Source organism: Odocoileus virginianus, chromosome 9 (assembly GCF_023699985.2).
Source record: "Odocoileus virginianus isolate 20LAN1187 ecotype Illinois chromosome 9, Ovbor_1.2, whole genome shotgun sequence".
Taxonomy (NCBI): domain Eukaryota; kingdom Metazoa; phylum Chordata; class Mammalia; order Artiodactyla; family Cervidae; genus Odocoileus; species Odocoileus virginianus.
This window is the reverse complement of record NC_069682.1, coordinates 9,120,588-9,138,949: the sequence shown is the minus strand read 5'-3', so window position 1 is coordinate 9,138,949 and position 18,362 is coordinate 9,120,588. Positions and strand designations below refer to the sequence as shown.

Sequence of the window (18,362 nt, the reverse complement as noted above, 5' to 3'; positions counted from 1 at the left end):
TGAACCCTCACATATTTGGAGGTTATTTTCTTAATTTTTAAAATAGTTTTTCCAAAGTTGCCTCAAATCACTGGATACTATCTTATAGGTAAAAGATATTTTTTTAATCTGGGTACTATGTAGTCATTTTGACTAGCTTGCAATAGAAAGCTTTATTCGTCATTTATTTGTATTTGTTTGTTTGCTTATATTTGCCCCTTAAAAGACTTTTCTTCTTTTACCTCACATTTTCCTCATTTTCAGCTCTTAGTTTTCCTTTTTCAGTTAGTTAATCTTTTTCAGCTCAGGAAGTTCCTAAGAGAATTACAGTGTGGAACCCCTTCTCTCTTTCTCACCAATTTATGTCTGACCATATTTACTTCAGCAAAGTAACCTTGACTCTCGGGATGGTGGCTGCAGCTTTCTCCTCTTTGGTTTCTCCTGGTTTGTGAGGCCAAGGAGTTTGATAGAGAATCAGAGTGAATTTTCCCCCAGCTCGTTCCCCGTTGTTGTAGAAACAGGAGGAAGGAGACAGCCATTCGCGGAGACTGAGAGTTAAGGACTTGAACCTTCGAGTCCAGTTGCCTGGAGTCCAGTTGCAGCCTCGCCAGTTGCTGGCTTTGTGACCTTGGGCGACTTATTTAACTTCTCAGTGCCTCAGCTTCCTCATCTGTGCAAGAGAGGTCATGGCACCTGTCTCCTCAGGCTGTTTTGGGGATTCAGCGAGTTGCTTGTGAAGGCGGGCCTCTCTGGTGGCTCAGTGATAAAGAACCCACCTGCAGTGCGGGGGATGCAGGTTTGACCCCTGGTTTGGGAAGATCCTCTGGAGGAGGAAATGGCAGCCCACTCCAGTATTCTTGCCGGGAGAAGCCTGAGGACAGGGGAGCCTGACGAGCTACGGTCCTTGGGGCTCACAAAGAGTTGACTAAGTGACGGAGCACTTGGGAAGGCCTTGAAAGTGGGGCCTGGCGGTGATGTCTTAGGGCTTGTTAGGCAAAGAGCTTTAGTTTCAGACACTCTGGGCATTTTATAAACACTAAATAATCTACAGTATCTCCAGTTTAGCTAGGGAGGGACAAAGATTATTTTTTTTTTCTCTTAGACTCTTAGAAGAGTCTAGGGACAAACTATGAATGGCTTTGTTGTCTTTTTGTCCATCATTGAACATTTTTGAGCACCTGCTTGGCGAGATGGATTGTGTGAACATGAACAAGACACTTTCCATCTGTTGGGGAGAGCAAACTTCAAACCAGTAGTGAGATAAATTGTTACAGGTTCTAGGTTAATAACAGTTAACTCTATCAAGGGGGGCACTTGGCTGCAGATAATGGTACCTACAGTGCAGAGAAAAAGTGCCTTAAGCCAGCGGAGGGTTGTTGGTTTTTCCCCTCCCTGGATGAGGATGACAGAGCTGGGCTGCTGCTGCTGGGGGTTCAGTGGTTTGTCCAGAACCAGGGTCTGTGAAATTCCATTGGTCTTTCTCTCAGTGGCTTCGAGACAGTTTCTGCAACTACATAATCACATGTGAGCTTTAGTTAGGAGGCCTGGGAATGGCAGTGGGGTGTATCTTTGCAGAGTTCATCCCTCTCTTAAGCCCCGCTTCTGTCTTGCCGGGGAGCTGTGCCGTGTGGCCCCTTCTGCCTGCAGGGAAGTCTGGGAATAATGTCTTCAGCTGGGAACCCTGCCATCTCTAACAAAACTGGGATTTTGCCCAGGAGGAAGAATGGGAAAGCAGAAGGCGGTTTTGACCACAAGCAGTTGCCGGGCCCTCTTCAAAGCGCTCTGCAGGTAGTAGTAATTGGTTGCAATCTGTAACAGTCCTACTATTCGGATGCCGATGGCTCTATTACAGGAGATGGAGGCTGGATTTGATAAGAAACTTGTCACACAGCTAACAAGTGAGCCAGCCAGTCGGAAATGAGTCTTAGGATTGGTGGAGGCACGGGAGGCCTTCAACAGGTCAAGCCTTCTGGAAGACGATCAGAAACGGTTCAGAGAGGAGTTGCCCTTGAAGGCAGTGTAGAATTCAGTTGCTGTTGGGATTCCTGGGTGGGGTGATATAGGCTTCCTGATGGCCGGGGCTCAGATGAAGCCGTTACTCTGGGATATTGGGGCTTCCAGGGAAACTGAATGGGCTTGGAGCAGGGGGGGTGGGGGGGATAGGGGTCCCATGCTGGAGAAAGAGTGTGTATCAGGTCACGGTGAACTCAAACCCCCCCCCCCCGCCCCGCCACCAAAGCTCTCACAGTTTCATCATTGCTTCAGGAAACATATTCAGAGCTCATTTAAATTCTCAATGTACATTCTGGAGACATTTCCAGTTTAGTTTCATTATCTGAGCCATCAGTGTGTCTTTTGAAGTGTCTAAGTAGTATATTGAAATTTCTTACCCGTTTCTCTCATTTCACATTGAATTAATGGCGTAGAATATTTGAAATGGACGGGGCCGGAGAGCCGGTCTTTTCCACCCTTCCTGTGCCCCGACTGGGGCGTCTGGCACCCAAACCCAGGGAGTCAGTGGCTTTAGGTCAGAAAATAATAGTCTGGCTGTCCAGTGCCCTTCCACCAGGAGTGTTTCCCGCGGTGTCTTCTCTGACCCTGTGCATCTTCTTCGGGTCCCTGATACTTGGTTAGTGATATCTACCTGCAGTTATAACAGGTGTCCTCAGCAGGACACTTGGGTGCGCTTCTAGTTCTAGCCCGTAGTTGAGCTTGTGCTACAAGGCAGGCGCTCAGAGCTGTTTGTTGATGGGCTGTTGCAGTGTTAATACGGTGCCTTGTGGGGGTGGAGGGGGCGTGGGTGGACAGCAAAAGCTCTTGTTCAAATAAATCTGGGCAGTTCTGGGTGAAAAGAATTAACCAGGCTTGTTTATAGGCCTTTGGGAGAGCCTTGTGCTCCTGTGTCTGTGGCTCTGAGGAGGGCTGTGCACTTCACACTCACTTTGTTCTGAGAATGGCTGCTTGGCCTCAAGCCAAATGGCCTTTTTCAGTTTTGTGTCCAGACTTTATGAAAACCTTGTAGCCTAAATGGATTCCTTAGAACAAAAGTGCTTTTTTTTATTCTTTTTATGTTGCCTTTTGGTGTTTCGCTATTAAAATAGTGAAAAGTTTTCCGTCGAAACTCTGTTGTATTCAATATTAGAAGATAGTTATGTTCCCCAAAATGAGTGATGTACCATTTCTCAGAACCTGGACTCCTCTCTGTCCGTCAGATACTGACCCTCAGTTGTGGGCAGGTTCTGAGGTTGGCCGCCGAAACCTGTTTAGTTCAAGGAACGAGGTGCTGAGATCCTGACTTGGCCAGTCCTTAGAGAGGGCATTAGTGCATTGATGGCACATGGAATAGGTCAGCAGGGCCGAATGCAGGGTCAGTGGATTGACCAGCCCACTGAGGGATTCTGACTCTTCACAGTGCATCAGGAGCACATGACGTGATGTTGTCATGGGAATGTTGGTGATACTGTGGTGCACGTCACATGATGGGATTCAGGAAGGGTTTCCCCAGAGTGTAAAGACTCCCTCCATTCTAGAGATTGGGTTCGGCTCTTTACTTCTGTACCAGAGCTTGTAGCACACTAGAGTCACGTTATCCCCCAGCTCCCACTTGGTAGAGCTTGGTGGTTTAGAGCATCTACTCTGAGCCTGTGAGTTTGGGATTGAACCATGGCTTGGCCACTTGTGAATTTGGCCAATTACTTAATCTTGATAAGCATCATTTTAGGGCAGTGAAGATGTTCTGTCATGGGACACGTGTCAAAGACCCTAGAATATACAACACCAAGAGTGCAGACGTTTTTCCCCAGTTGTGGCTGACCCTCTGATTCTCTTGACGCTGTCTTTCGCAGAGCAGAAGTTTTGAATTTTAATGAAGTCCGACTTGGCGATAGTTTCTTTCATTGCTGTTGCCTTTGGTGGTGTGTCTGAAAAGTTATCACCACGGCAGAGGTCATCTAGGGTTTCTCCCATTTTATCTTCTGGGAGTTTTACTTTTAGATCTGTGATCTGTTTGGAGTTCATTTTGGTGAAGGATGCCTCCACGGCCGGTGCCTCTGGACTGTGACCCTCACAGTGCCTCTCCATGTCCCATGTCCCCTTAGGTGTGGCTGGAGCGGGCTGGAGTTGTGTGTTTCTCTTCCCCCAGGCAAGTTTGTTGTTCTTGTTTAGTCACTAAGTCATGTCCAACTCTTTTTTGTAATCACTCTTTGTGACTGTGTAGCCCGCCAGGCTCCTCTGTCCTTGGGATTTCCCAGGCAAGCCTACTGGAGCGGGTTGCCATTTCCTTCTGCAGGGGATCTTCCAGACCCAGGGCTTGAGTCTGTGTCTCCTGCATTGCAGGTGGATTCTTTACTGCCGAGCCACCCCGAAGCCCTCCAGGAAGGTTAGACTCCCACAAAATGTTTTCTCCTTGGTAAGAAGAACCAAGGGCTTTGGCATATGTAAAAATGACTGCTTTCCCCACCTTCTTCTGAAAGCAGGAGGGACTTTTTCTCTGATATACTCTATGAGGATCTGGGGGAGCTCTGGGAAATTATCTCACAGAGGTTTTGGGACCTTCCCAACCAGTGGCTGAGGCTTCCTGGAGCTTTTAACCCGCAGAGCTGTCCACTCTGAGCCTCCACCATTTTGTCAGATTACCAGTTAGGTTTTCGTAGCGTGGCACCTTCTCCTGGGCTTCTGCTCCAGTGAGATATAATCGTCTGTGTCTGACTGTCTCTCCAGTCGTAAGGATAGCAGTTTGCCCTGTGACCTCATTTCTCTGATGGATCTAAGAAAAGTTGTTGGCTTTTCAGGGCCTCCCCCTCCCCCCAGTTTTTTACTTATTGTTAGGCTGTTATAGCTTCTAAACTCCCTGCATGGTGAGCTAGAAACCAGAAGTTAGCTCTTTTTCTGTTTTGAAATTAATCCCAGGGTGGGATTCTTGTTCAGGCCCTCATCTTAGTCATGTTTTGCCCATTGTAATAATTTGTATTTTTGTTACAAAATTGTAGTAATCAAACACTATGACCCTGGCGTATAAACAAACATACAGACCAATGGAACAAAAGTGAGCGCTCAGAAATAAGCTCATGTCTATTTGATCAACTGATGTTTGATGAGGGAGCCAAGAATATTGAATGGGGAAAGGATGGTGTCTTCAATAAAAGTGGTGCTAGGGAAACTGGACATTAAAGAATAAAATTAAATGCCATCTTTTACCACTCACAAAAGTAGACTTGAAATTAAAGTCTTAAATGTAAGATTATTATTGTAATATTTTTATAGGGAAACAGAGGGAAAAAACTTCTAGACATTGGTCTTGGCACTGAATTTTTGGAAGTGATACACCAAAAGTGCAAGCAATAAAAGCAAAAATAAACAAGTGGGACACCTTAAACTGTCAATGTTTAAACTTAAGGTGTCTCACTTGTTTATTTTTGCTTTTATGCTTGAACTTTTGGTGTATCATTTCCAAAAATTCAGTGCTGAGACCAATGTCTAGAAGTTTTTATGAAAAGGCAACCTACAGATGGGAGAAAATAATTGCAAACCAGCTATCTGATAGGAGTTAAAAACAAATGATCTGGTTAAAAAATGGACAGAGGACCTGAATAGACATTTTTTCCAAAGAAGACACACAGATGCCCACAGGTACAAGAAAAGAAGCTCAACATCGCTAATCATACCTGTCATTACCACCTCATACCTGTCAGAACGGCTCTTATCAAAAAGATAACAAGTGTTGGTGAGGATGTGGAGAAAAGGGAACCATTTTGCACTTTTGATGAGAGTGTAAATTGGTGTAGCCACTATGGAAAACAGTTTGAAGGTTCCTCAAAAATTGAAAATAGAACTACCATATGATCCAGCAGTTCCAGTTCTGGGACTATATCTGAAGGAAATAAAATCACTGTCTGGAAGAGATATCTGCACCCACATCACTGCAGCATCATTTAAAGAGCCAAGATATGGAAGTAATCTAAGTGTCCATTTATGGATGAATGAATAAAGAAGATGTGAGATAGATATCTATATAATGGAATATTATCCAGCCATTAAAAAGAGGGAAGTCTGCCTTTTGCATAAGGTGATGGACCTTGAGGGCGTTATGCTGAGTGAAATCAGTGAGACAGAATAACAAACACTGTATGATCTCACATGTGGAATTAAAAATGCTGAACTCATAGAAATTGAGAGTAAAACGGTGCTTACCAGGAGCTGGGGGAAGGGTGGAGGGAATGGGGAGATGCTGGTCAAAGGGCAGGCTTCCAGTTATAAGGTGACTCAGTTCTAGGATCTAACGTGCAGCGTGGTGACTGTAGTTAATACAGTATCACGTACTTGCAGGTTGGTAAGAGAGTAATAGATCTTGAGTGTCATCACTACACACACACACACACACACACACACACTCACAGGAAAGTGACTCTGAGGTGATAGACGTGTTAACTAACTTTATTGGGTAATTGTTTTGCAATAAGTGTGGGTGTCAAATCATCACATTGTACACATTAAACCTACATGTATGTCAGTAATATCTCAATAAAGCTGGAAAAAATAATTTTATTAGTATAAACTAAGCAAACTTGCCTTAAACTGCTATGTTGCCTACCTGCCCTACACACTTGGGTTGTGTGATAGTGAAACCTCATGCTCTACATCTGGGTCCCTGTCGTATGGTCTATTTCACAACGTGGAGCAAGACAGACTTGGTTTCCACTGCCACTGAGCTTCCATCATTCTGATTTTCTTACACATTTCTGAAGTTTAAGGGAAAAAGGGAAGAGAAGTACAGGAGGAATGATTTCATTGTCTCACTAAGACTCCTGCTATGCTCAGCCTTGGCTGTGTAGACCTGAGTATGTGATGGGATGAAATAAATGTTCTGCACTGGAAATGTGGACGTGTTGGACACTTACTGGAAGTCTTAGTAGTGATTTTTTCTTTCATCTTTGGTTGTTGAATCAGTTAAAATAATTCATGTAGAGACTTTGTATACACGTGCATGCCCTGGATAGGAATGAATGTGTGTGTACAGGCAGGTGGCCACATGTTTTAAATTAACACATTTTAAAATGATTTAAAATAAATAATGCAGGGGCTCACTGGAATAGCCACCCGTAGCACTTCAGAGGTGTGTGGAAGGCGTCACAGGAGGGCAGAGGCTGAGGGATGGGCTGGGGTTGTCTGACCGCTTCCCATGTCGAGAGAGGTTGTGGAGTTGTAAGAATCGTTTCTATTCTGAACCTCTAGACTTTGCACTCGTGGTGGTTAAATACGAGTGCAGCCTGCAGCTCTGCGTGGAATCGGTTGGTTCTAGTTTTATCTCGGGGCAGAGAATACACTAGAATAAATGATAGCTGAAAATCGTTTCTTGTCCCAGTGTTGAGCATTGTTGAGCATTTCTTTCTTCTTGGAGCTGCAAATGCTTTTGCAGGCATGTATTCATTTTCTTGAGGCCGCTTCTGCAGCAGGGTCAGAGTCCTGGTCTCTTCCACATTTATTTTTAAATGGATGGGAACGGGCATGAGGGTTTATCAAAGGTCAGTCCTGGAACTCATGGTGGCGAAGAACTCATCTCCTGGCCTCTCTCCATCTAGTCTGAAATTCAGCCCATGTGCTCTCCTGTGGCTGATAAATAGTCGGCTGGAACAAGTTCTCAAAGAGTAAGGAAGTGCTGTCAGAGCTTTGGCAAATGTAATTTGATATCATTTTGAAAATCGACACTTTTTGCATGACTGTTGTTTGCCATTGTGGCAGGCAGTTGGGAAACAGGTGTGAGAGTAAGCAAAGAATTTCAGAGACCGGTTTATTTGAAGAACGCACCAGCAGGGAGCGGGGCGCCAGAGAGGAACCGCTGGAGCCTGGCGGGCTTGCCTGTCACAGCCGTGCTGGGAACTGGAGGGCAGGGGCCTTCGGACTCTGCACGTGCTCACCTGCCCAAGAAGTTTTCAGAGCTCTGCATTCCTTAAACATTTGTAATTTGGTGTCTATGTTTTGTTATGTATTTAACATCTGCACAAGGTGTCATTTTTGGTGGATTTCAAATATTGACATTTTAAAAAATAATCACTCCTTTACATGAATCCAGTGAAATGTAAAACCATAGGGATTCAAAACCCACCACCATCCATGCAAAAATAAATGAAATTTATTTACTGTCGGAAATTTTACACTGTTCTCTTTTCTCCTTGAACTTGTGTCTCCAGTTTGCCCTACAGAAGTGTTCCCTAGTTTAATATATTTTTTTGTGCTTGGATGTTTTCCTTTGATCATCTTATCATAATCCCTTGTAATAAAATCATGCAAATAAATTTAAATGTAATTAAGACTATTTCCGATAACCATGAGGCTGTGATTATTAAGAAGATTTCTTCCAGAGTGAGTGCCATCATACTTATTTGTGGTACATACTTGATCAAAGCAGTAGGAGTATACATTTTTAAAACTTTGGTAAGATTCGTTTGTTTTCTGTTCTGGGTTTTGTGGCTTCTCTGGTTGTGGCGGGTGGGGCTGCGCCCTGCCGTGGTCGGAGGGTTTCCCGCTGGGGCGGCTCCTCTGTGGAGCCTGGACTCTCGCGCGCTGGCTCAGCAGCTGGGCTCACGGGCCTGGTTGCTGCCCAGCACGTGGAGTCATCCCAGACCGGGGACTGAACGGTGGGCCCTGCATTGGCAGGCGGGTTCTTGACCATAGGACCACCAGGGAAGTTCAGAAGTGTGCATCTTGATAACTGACTGTTAAACATTAGAAGTGCTTTCAGAGACATGTCGTTTAATAAAATGTGTGGGACATTCCCTTCAGGTAGATGGCTGTTCACAGGGACATTGTCCGGGGGCACAGATTTCCCCTTGCTGGATCTTTTCACTTATATTTATATGAGCTGGTGGTCGTGGAGGAGGGCTCCTTCAGCCACGGCCATTCATTCTTCAGAGTGGTGTCCGGAGAGGAGCAAAAAGTCATGTGATGATCTCTTGCCGAAAATCTTTAACACTCTGTGTGGTGACCAGCTGAGACCCGGTCCTCCTGTTTTGTTGAAGGTTAAGAATGGGAGACCCCCCAACTTCCACGAGTCCTTTGTTACTCAGTTACTGGAAGCATACACTTTCTCAGTTTCTGGGAAGTTTACCAAAAAGACTTTACCCCGACGTGTCAGATGTCTGTCAGTAACACCTGTTGTGTTTTCAACTTAAAAGACACTTTTAAAATTCCATATACACTGGAAGGCTGAGAATGCATTTCTTTCTTTCTTTTTTTTAAATATGGAATGCTTCATGAATTTGCGTGTCATCCTTGCGCAGGGGCCATGCTAATCTTCTCTGTATCGTTCCAATTTTAGTATATGTGCTGCCGAAGCGAGCACTGCATTTCTATATTATTGACTTTAAATGTAGCTTTGTCCCTGTGTGCGTGCATGTAATGGAGCTGTAGAATTATTTTCATTCCAGTGAGAAAATATAGGCTTTTAGTTTAAAACTATCTGCCTTCATTCTTCAGTTCAAACAGGTATGTTAATATCTATTTCTCTGGCATCTCCATCACTTCCATTTCCCAGTTCTAAGGTCGTTAGAGGGGAGAGGTGGGGGGAGGAGTGCCTTTGCCACCGTGAAATAAGTAGACTGTCTTCAACATGTCCCACCCATCTGCTTTCCTTGTTGTCAAGACTCTCTGGCATATCTGAATCCAGAGCATCCCAGCACAGGACCGAATACCCAGAGCCTGTCATCAGGTTTGCCCAGAGCAGAAATACGTGCCAGAAGAGAAAGGTAGGGAGTTGGCCTGATTGTGGAGGCTTAGATTTAAACCAAATGTTGAGAATGAGTGCACCGTAGAGAAGTCAGGGTGGGTACCAGGTGTGTCTTGCTGGTATGAAAGGGAAGGAGAGTTGTGATAGGAGGTGGGACAGAAGAGGGGAGTCACGGAGGGGTGTACTGCAGTCACTTTCTCAGGCACGCCAGTCTTAGAGAACCACATATGCAGAACTCCGAGGTCTGAACATGGATCCCCGTAAGTAGCCACGCTCAGTGTCTTCTGGAAGGTTCCCTCCTTAGAAAACTTCCAGTCTGGATTTTCTGCTTTTGGACAAGTAATTCTCAGACACCCCCCCCTTTGTTTTAGGAGGCCAGAAGCTTACTAAAGAATCCATGTCTTTGTAATTATTCTGGTCATATGGTCCACAATTCTATGGGATCACAGTTCTATGGGTCAACAATTCTGTGAGTTTTTGTTTTCACACCTGACAGTTCCTTGTTAGTAACTTACTAGGTCCCCAGAACTTGGTCCTTATGTGGATGAATTGGAAATTACTGGTCAGTACTCCGTGAGGGCTGTGATTTTTAGGCAGAGCTCTGTTGTCGGTCAGGGTCCTCAGTTTGGCTTGAGTTGGATAGTGGTTTTCAATCATTGATATTCTTTGGGTTTTTTAAAATGTATAAATGATAAATTTCTTTAAGATTGGGTTCACTATGATCAATATACTTTATTATGTTTGTTAAATCTTTTTAGGTATAGTGATGGATAAAATGGGCCTGTATTTTAAGCAGAGGTGACATGATTTCATTTCTTTCCTATTTTTTTATTTTTCCATGGAAGGAGGAACCAGTGAGTTTCATAAGCTTTGGGTTCCTTAGTCAGAGTGAGTTAAAGAAGAAAAAGGTTGGAAAACTACCCAGAAGATGCAGATTCTTCATCTTTCTCTTTGTTAATTTTGCATATTTATATTTTCCCTCTGTTGTTAGTTGTATTAAAGCTTTGCCTTTCTTTTATTCCTCTATATGTACCTTCAAGTCTTGTGTTTATCTTTGTTTTCAAGTATTAATTTCTGCTGATGTCTTATTTCCTTATTCTTTTTTTGATATTTAAAAATTTTTGATTATTTTATGTTTTCTGTAGAAAAATGGAGTCATATAAGGCTATACATTTTCCTTTGGGTATAAATTTGACAGTATCCTCTGTGTTTTCCTATGTAATGTTATATTTTTGTATAGGTTTTTAATTACAGTTTTATTTTCTTCATTGTCATAATAGATATTTAGGAGAATGTTTGTTTTAAAAGTTTCCATGACTTGGGGATTTAATTTCAGATTATTGATTTATTATTTTTTTGAATTATTATTATACTGTCTTTTCAAGGTCCACTTTCTCCCTGTGTCTAGGCTATATTTAGGTTAAACCCAATGCTTTTTCTGATCTTTATTGCTTCTCATCAGTGCATTTGACCACTGGTTGCTCTTTCTTCATTTTGATGTATCTCTTGGTGGAATAGAGGTGTCATGCTTGGGATGTTCATGGCTTTTGCAGGTGAAGGGTAGCTGGAGTGTCTGTGGGACTCAAAGTATTCTTATTAAAGCTTAAACCATATGCTCTATTTTCTTCCCAATCCTGGAGTTGAGAAATTTTAGATTATTTTTGCTACTTGAAGCCAACCTGCATTTAATTTTCATTTGTACTTCTTTGTGGCAAATTCTATTTATCTTAAAAGCATATTACCATGAGATGTGTAGGTATTGGCTGCTTCTGTCTCATTTTGTCTGAATCAGTAGCAAAAACTAGGTGAAATTTCCATTATTTAGATATGGGTCCTCCCCCTCTCCCGCCACCCAGTACTGCTCTTCATTTTCTGCATTTTCATACTTACTGTTCTTTTAAATCAGGCGTTTGTGAGTGGAAAGGTGAGACTGAGACAGGTGAGTTTGATAGCTACCTAGGAAATAGCTGAGCACTGAAATGGGGGGCCTTTGAGCACAGGTCAGAAGGCAGAGAAAGGCAAGAAAGGATTTGAAATGTGTTGGAAACTTAAGCGAGAGACCCTTCAGTGCACACTAATCTTAAGAAGGATTTCTGAGTTTCCCAGCCCACAGGAGATTAGGAAAAACCAAATTAGAAGTGGGATAGGAGCTGTGAGGAGCCAGGCCCAGGTAGCAGGGATAAGTGACAACCTGCTGATTTTGAAAGAGTCGGAATAATTTCAACAAATCTAAGCACTTTGGTGGCGGCTTGGCTTAGGATGAAAGCAGCCTCCACACCACCTCCACACGCTCCAACCAAAGGCACAGACTGAGTTCTGTTACAGTAGAGTCTTCCGAGGTGGCAGTGATGACTGTGCATCCCAGGGGTAGGTGACAGCGTACTCAAGAGCCAGCAGAGTGCGCTGTGCTTTTAGCGCAGCTTCCCTGGAATGCAGATCCATTTTAGAAATCAGTTTAGAACTTTCTGAAGGGAGGTCTGGACTTTCAGGAAGATTCTTTGGAGAGTGCCTGACACCCAGCCCAGCCACAGTGGTGGTTAGAGATGATGTTGGTGGGTAGTTTTTCTGTTTTAGTTCTTGACCTAAAACAAATAGGCTGCCAGTTATTTCTCCAGCAAAAATGAGTTTATTGGGATCAGCAAAGAAATTTTTTGATTGGTTAACCATTTTTGGCTGCGCTGGGTCTTCAGTTGCGGTGAGCGGAGCTGCTTGTTACTGTGGTGCATGGGCTTCTCGTTGAGGTGGCTTCTCTTGTGGAACGCATGCTCTCGGGCACAGGTTCAGTAGTTGTGGCACTTGGCCTGAGTTGCTCCAAGATAACGTGGGATCTTCCCGGACCAGGGATCCAACCTGTGTCGCCTGTGTTGGCAGGAGGATTCTTATCCGTTGTGCCACCATGAAGTCCGGGTAACTCTTTCAGAGACAGATTAGTGTCCTGGCTTTTGGTGGGCTGGGTTGTGACAGTCTCCCATTGACTGAGCTCTTGCCAGTCTGGAAGAGGAAGTCTTCCTTCTTTCTGTTGGACTCTGCTTTCCTATGGGGCTTCTCAGGTGGCGCTGGTGGCAAAGAACCCGCCTGCCGATGCAGGAGGCATAAGAGACGCAGGTTCCATCTCTGGGTAGGGAAGATCCTCTGGAGGAGGGCATGGCCACCCACTCAGTGTTCTTGCGAAGAATCCCAAGGACAGAGGAGCCTGGGGACCACAGTCCATAGGGTCGCAGAGAGCCGGGCACAGCTGAGTGACTCGGCAGCCAGCACCTGCTCTCCTTGTCCGGCGCAGGAGCTCCCCCTCTGGACTCCACGCTGTTTCAGCTGAGGCATCTGTTCCTTCCTTCTTCCAGCTCCGTGTCATCTCCCTTCAGCCGCAAGCTTCTTGAGGTCAGGCGCTGTGTTCCGTGCTTCTCATGTTACTCAGGGCAGGTCATCCGTAAATGTTCCTGGTAGTCTTGGTGAGGAGGGCGTAATTTTCAAAAGTGAGCAATACCTCTGTGCCTGTAATTAAATTTATAGTAATTTAGTTTGGCAAGAAATCATGACTTGAGGCACTTGTTTAAAAAGTGGTAATCATATAAGCATTAGAGTTGGTGAATAGGGAATTGGTGTTTGCTTAATAGAAGTTCTAAAGAGACTTCTGATTTGATTCATTTTCATTGTTAAAGCAAACTGGATATTAGTTATATTTCATCTGGAAGTGAATGGAAATGCCTTTTAGAATAATAAGAAAACGGATACCTTCTACTTATTGACGGACACCTTTCTTCCAAAGAATTCAGAGCACTTTCCAGAAATGATCTAATAATCTCTTTTCCTGCAGCATGGTTAGTGGCGTGTGGAGTGGTGTGTGTGTGTGTATGAACACATTTGAACGTGAATTTCTCCCTCCTCCCTTCCTTCTAACCCTACCTCCCTTCCTTCACTTTTCATTCCACCTAATGGAAGCTATTTTCTGAATCTAATTGTGGCATGAACTTGGCATTTTTTAAGTCTGATGTTTCAAACAGTTGCATACCATTTTAAGAATATTAAGTCACATTTATTCATAAAGACAGAGTTTTCTGAAAAAAACAAAAAAAACAAAAAAAAAACAAAAAAACAGCGCATGTTACCCATGCATGTCAGACCAGTTATTAAGAAGTGATGGTCAGAAATGCTGTTAGAACATGAATTGCAGCAGTGGCTTCCTGTTTTGGCTCTTCTAATAGGATTTGGTTTCTTAATGATCGCTCTTCTTTTTATGTCAACCGTTGGATGAGCAATCACCTAGGTGGCAAAAGCACCTAACCGAGAGAGGTGAGCACTGTGAGAAGGTGAGGTGTTTCTCATTTGACATTTTCTCTGTAGACGGAGCAACCGTGTTAATTTTCCGTTGCCATGTTTCTTCGCCAGACTTGCTCACTTGGGCCGCTTTTCATGCTCGTGTGTCCTTTTCTTTAATTGACATTCATCTTTGGCAGCCGTCACTGCCTCCTTGGACCATCCTCACAGCAGCTGCATTTGGGCAGGAAAGTGGCCCAGAGCAAAACTACATGGTTTTGATCTGGGTTGTGGCAGAATCTTTAATAGATTTCTTGATGGATTGAAGTAGCAGAGCATTGTGAAGACAAACCTGTTAGCACCCCTTGTTCTGTACTGCCCCCCACCATCCCCGGAAACACTGGTTCCGGGCTTTCCTCTGGGTGGTGCTTTTCTTGGGTAGTGCAGGTCAGCTTTTTTTCTTTTCCAAAGAGTAAAAGGATTTCACATCCATCCTTTTTCCTGTGATCTTGAACCCGTGATGCAGGCTCGTGGACTGTGATGGAGGCGTGGCTGAGCAGCGAAGCTTCCCTTGACTACCTTGATGCCCTGTTGTGGGTCCTTGCCCATGAAAGGGGTCAGTCCAGAGGGCTTACTCTTCCTTTTTTGTTTTTCCTTAGATTGTTGTTGTGCACTCGCTAAGTCATGTGTCCTCTGTCCATGGAATTCTCCAGGTAGAAGTACTGTAGTGGGCTGCCATTTCCTTCTCCAGGGGACCTTCTCAACCCAGGGATCGAACCCGCATCTCTTGCATTTGTGGGCAGATTCTTCACCATCTGAGCCGCTAGGGCTCACTCACTTTTATTTATTTGTTTGTGGTATGGCCTTTTGTTTATTTTTTTAGGGAAGTATGCTTTCTCTGCAGTGTTGTGTTGGTTTCTGTTGTACAACACAGTGAATCAGCCATGTGTATACACACGTGCCCTGTCTGGTGAGCCTCCCTCCCGTCCCCCATCCCCGCCGTCTAGGGCGTCACGGAGCGCCGAGCCAAGCGCCCTGTGCTGTACACAGGTTCCCACTAGCCACCTGTTTACACCGTTATAAACACAGGAGCTGGAAGCTTCAGGATTGCACGAGACAAAGACTTTTCAAGGCGTGGATCGTCATCCTTTTTGTTTTCTACTTGAGACTAGAGTAGAAAACAAAACCTAACTAGTAGGTTAGACAGCTTTCACATCCAGCCTGCTCAGCTGTTTCTTACTGGATCATAAACCACCGCCAGGCTTTTTATGGATGAAGCAGGTGAAGGCTTTGCAGGGCAGGTAGCATTCAGTACCCACCTTTCCCCCTTTTTTGACATCTCGTAAAGCAGATGCAAAGAACATGAAATCACAAGTCTGTGACTCATTTGAGCAAAGGCAACGGTTGAGTCTTCACTCTTGGCTAAGGAGCAGTGGCTGTGATTTCTGGGCTGCGATGTTGCTCGCAGACACTTTCAACATTAGTTTTCTGTCCTTTTCGCAATATGTGTAATTGTCATTTGGCAGCAGTGCACACAGATTTAGAAACAATTAGGTTACTGGCACGATTTGTATGTGTGTATGTATATATATGCGTGTACCCATATGAAAAAGGCCCTTCTTGCAGGCCTGAAGTGTAATTTGACCAAAGGTTGTCCAGAACCTGTACCAACGTAAAGGGTTGTTTATCAGCAAGAGTTATCAGCAAGAGTAAGACGTTACTGGGAAGAATAAAACCCAGGACTCATTTTATTTGCCATGCTTGGACTGGCCTGTACATGAGAACAGTTGGGGAAATAGGGTGAGGAGAGGGGGATTATCCTCATTTATGATTCTGTGTCTTGCTTGATATATGACTGGAATCTTCAGGGGTCACAGACTTGTTCTTACCCTGTGGCTTTAGAAATAGACACTTGTCCTCCTGAAGCCCAGAACTGTGTAGTGAGGCAGGCATTCCCACGGCTGACTGAGCCCTGGCTTCTCCGCAGTGGTCTCGGCTCACCACTCGGTAAGCGAGTTAGGTCCCATCTTTGTACTGTTTCCGAGCCAGCGGGGGGACAGCGCGCACGGTTCTGCAGGAGGGTGTGCTGCGGAGAGAAGTGCAGAGTAGTGTTGGGTGTCCTGCTCTCTGAGGTTAGGTTACTTACCGTCCACTTCCAGGCGCTCTAGTTCCTAGTTGTATAATTTGGGCAGGTTAGTTCCATTTTAGCTGTTAGGATGTTAGTGATCTCTTTTAGTGCCTATCTTTGTCTTTTTGGTGGCTCAGACAGTAATGAATCTGCCTACAATGCAGGAGACCTGGGCTCGATCCCTGGGTCAGAAAGATCCCTTGGAGGAGGTCATGGCAACCCACTCCAGTATTCTTGCCTGGATAATCCCATGGACAGAGGAGTGGGCTACAGTCTATGGGCTCACAAAGAGACGGACACGACTGAAGTGATTTAGCACACACCCACACACGTGTGTGTATGTTTGTGTGTATGTGTATGTGTTTTAAATTGGAATAAGAGAAAAAACGAGGCTATTTGTAGCAGGATCGTTGGAAGCCCTTTTCTGTTTGCATTTTTGTTTTGAAGAAAGAGAAGTAGTCTGTTGCAACGGCATTAATGTCAGTTTGAGAATTTAGGCATCAGAGAGCTGTGTATTCCAAACTGGGCCTCCCAGAGGAAATCCAAGTCTGCTGTGTTTTTATCTGAATGGAGTGTGTTGAGTTGGATTCTAGATCCTTAGAAATCCTTCTCTGTATCAGGTCAGACCTTCAGAATTGTATCTCTGGACTGGATCAAATTAGCTCCCAGTACAACTGCTTCAGTTGAACTGATTTTTGGCCTCATCCCATTAAGCTGTATTGAAGGACATTGTAAGAAATGCCCTAGAAAGCAGGTTGACACATTTAATATGAGAGGTTGTCAAGGACTTATTCTTGGGTCTCTGTGAAATCCCATGGGGACTGTTCTTTTGGGATCAGGGAAGATGGGGGACTCTGCTGAGGAAGGGTTTTGTTTTAAACTTGCAGACACCGTGAATTACTTAGCCAGGCATGCCCCCTCTTTCTTTTGGCAGATAAGATGTGATGAAGGTCATAAGTTTGTCCTGCTGTACAAGAAAGAATATATAGGACGTCGTGGCAGGCAGTTTGTAGCTCCACCCTCCTTAATTTAGCCTGCTGCCCTTTTGTCTTGTTTTTTCCAAGACAAAGTAATGAAAATATTAATAGCATGTAAATAATAATTGAAATGAATAATAATCATTTTTGGATTTTTATTTTTATTGTATGCAGAATCTTGTTGGACACTGGAGTGGAATTAAAGAAAATACGTTGTCACTTTAGTTCCTATAAACTGTTTACCTTTTGGTTTTGACAACAGTTGATAATTCTTGCCTGAATCAGTGATTTCATTAGAAGTTGCAGAGTGTCTTCTAGGTTTAGCATTCCTTTCTCCTTTGCTAACCAGTGTTCGTCTGTAAAGTTGCTGCTGCTGCTGCTAAGTTACTTTAGTCGTTTCCGACTCTGTGCGACCCCATAGACGGCAGCCCACCAGGCTCCCCATCCCTGGGATTTTCCAGGCAAGAACATTGGAGTGGGTTGCCATTTCCTTCTCCAGTGCATGAAAGTGAAAAGTGAATGTGAACTTGCTCAGTCCTGTCCGACTCTCAGCAAACACATGGACTGCAGCCTGCCAGGCTCCTCCGTCCATGGGATTTTCCAGGCAAGAGTACTGGAGTGGGGTGCCATTGCCTTCTTCCTGTAAAGCTGAGCTTTCCCTTATCACCAGGGCCCATTTAGATCTTCTGAAAAGGCAGGATAAGTACATAAGTTTTTTTTCTGTAGTTGACATTTTTTTAAGGTAAGGAGTTAGTTTCATAGCTGTTTCAAATGATGACAAATAAGGTCAGCCCCCCCTCCGCCCCCTGCTGGCTTTTTCTTTTATCTAAAGAAAAGTTTTGTTGTCGTTATTTACAAAGTTGTGTTAGTTTCAGGCGTACAGTACAGTGATTCAGCTGCACACACATCCATATATGTACATGTTCTTTTTCAGATGCTTTTCCCTTGCAGGTTCTTACATAATACTGAGTGTAGTTCCCTGTTCTATACAGTAGGTTCTTATTGGTTATCTGTTTTATATATGGAAGTGTGTATGTGTTAATCCCAACCTCCAACTTTTTCCTTGCCTACACCTGGCTTTTTATATATTTTTTGGCCATGCAGCATGTGGGATCGTAGTTCCTTGAGCAGGGATTGAACCCTACCCCTGCATTGGAAGTACAGTCTTAACCACTGGTCCACCAGGAAAAGTGAAAGAAAGTGAAGTCGCTCAGTTGTGTCTGACTCTTTGCGACCCCATGGATGGTAGCCTACCAGGCTCCTACATCCATGGGATTTTCCAGGCAAGAAAACTGGAGTGGGT

The 18,362-nt window shown here is 44.3% G+C and overlaps 1 protein-coding gene and 1 non-coding gene across 8 annotated transcripts in view; one reads left to right on the top strand and one right to left on the bottom strand.

The window, feature by feature from the left end:
* The window catches only part of KIF16B (kinesin family member 16B), a 279,933-nt gene that overhangs the window by 89,372 nt on the left and 172,199 nt on the right, over positions 1-18,362 (top strand). The gene's annotated exons all lie outside the window — the stretch shown is intronic.
* LOC139036890 (U6 spliceosomal RNA) lies at positions 9,210-9,316 on the bottom strand. Its single transcript, XR_011489744.1, has one exon. It is a non-coding gene; the product is annotated as a U6 spliceosomal RNA (small nuclear RNA).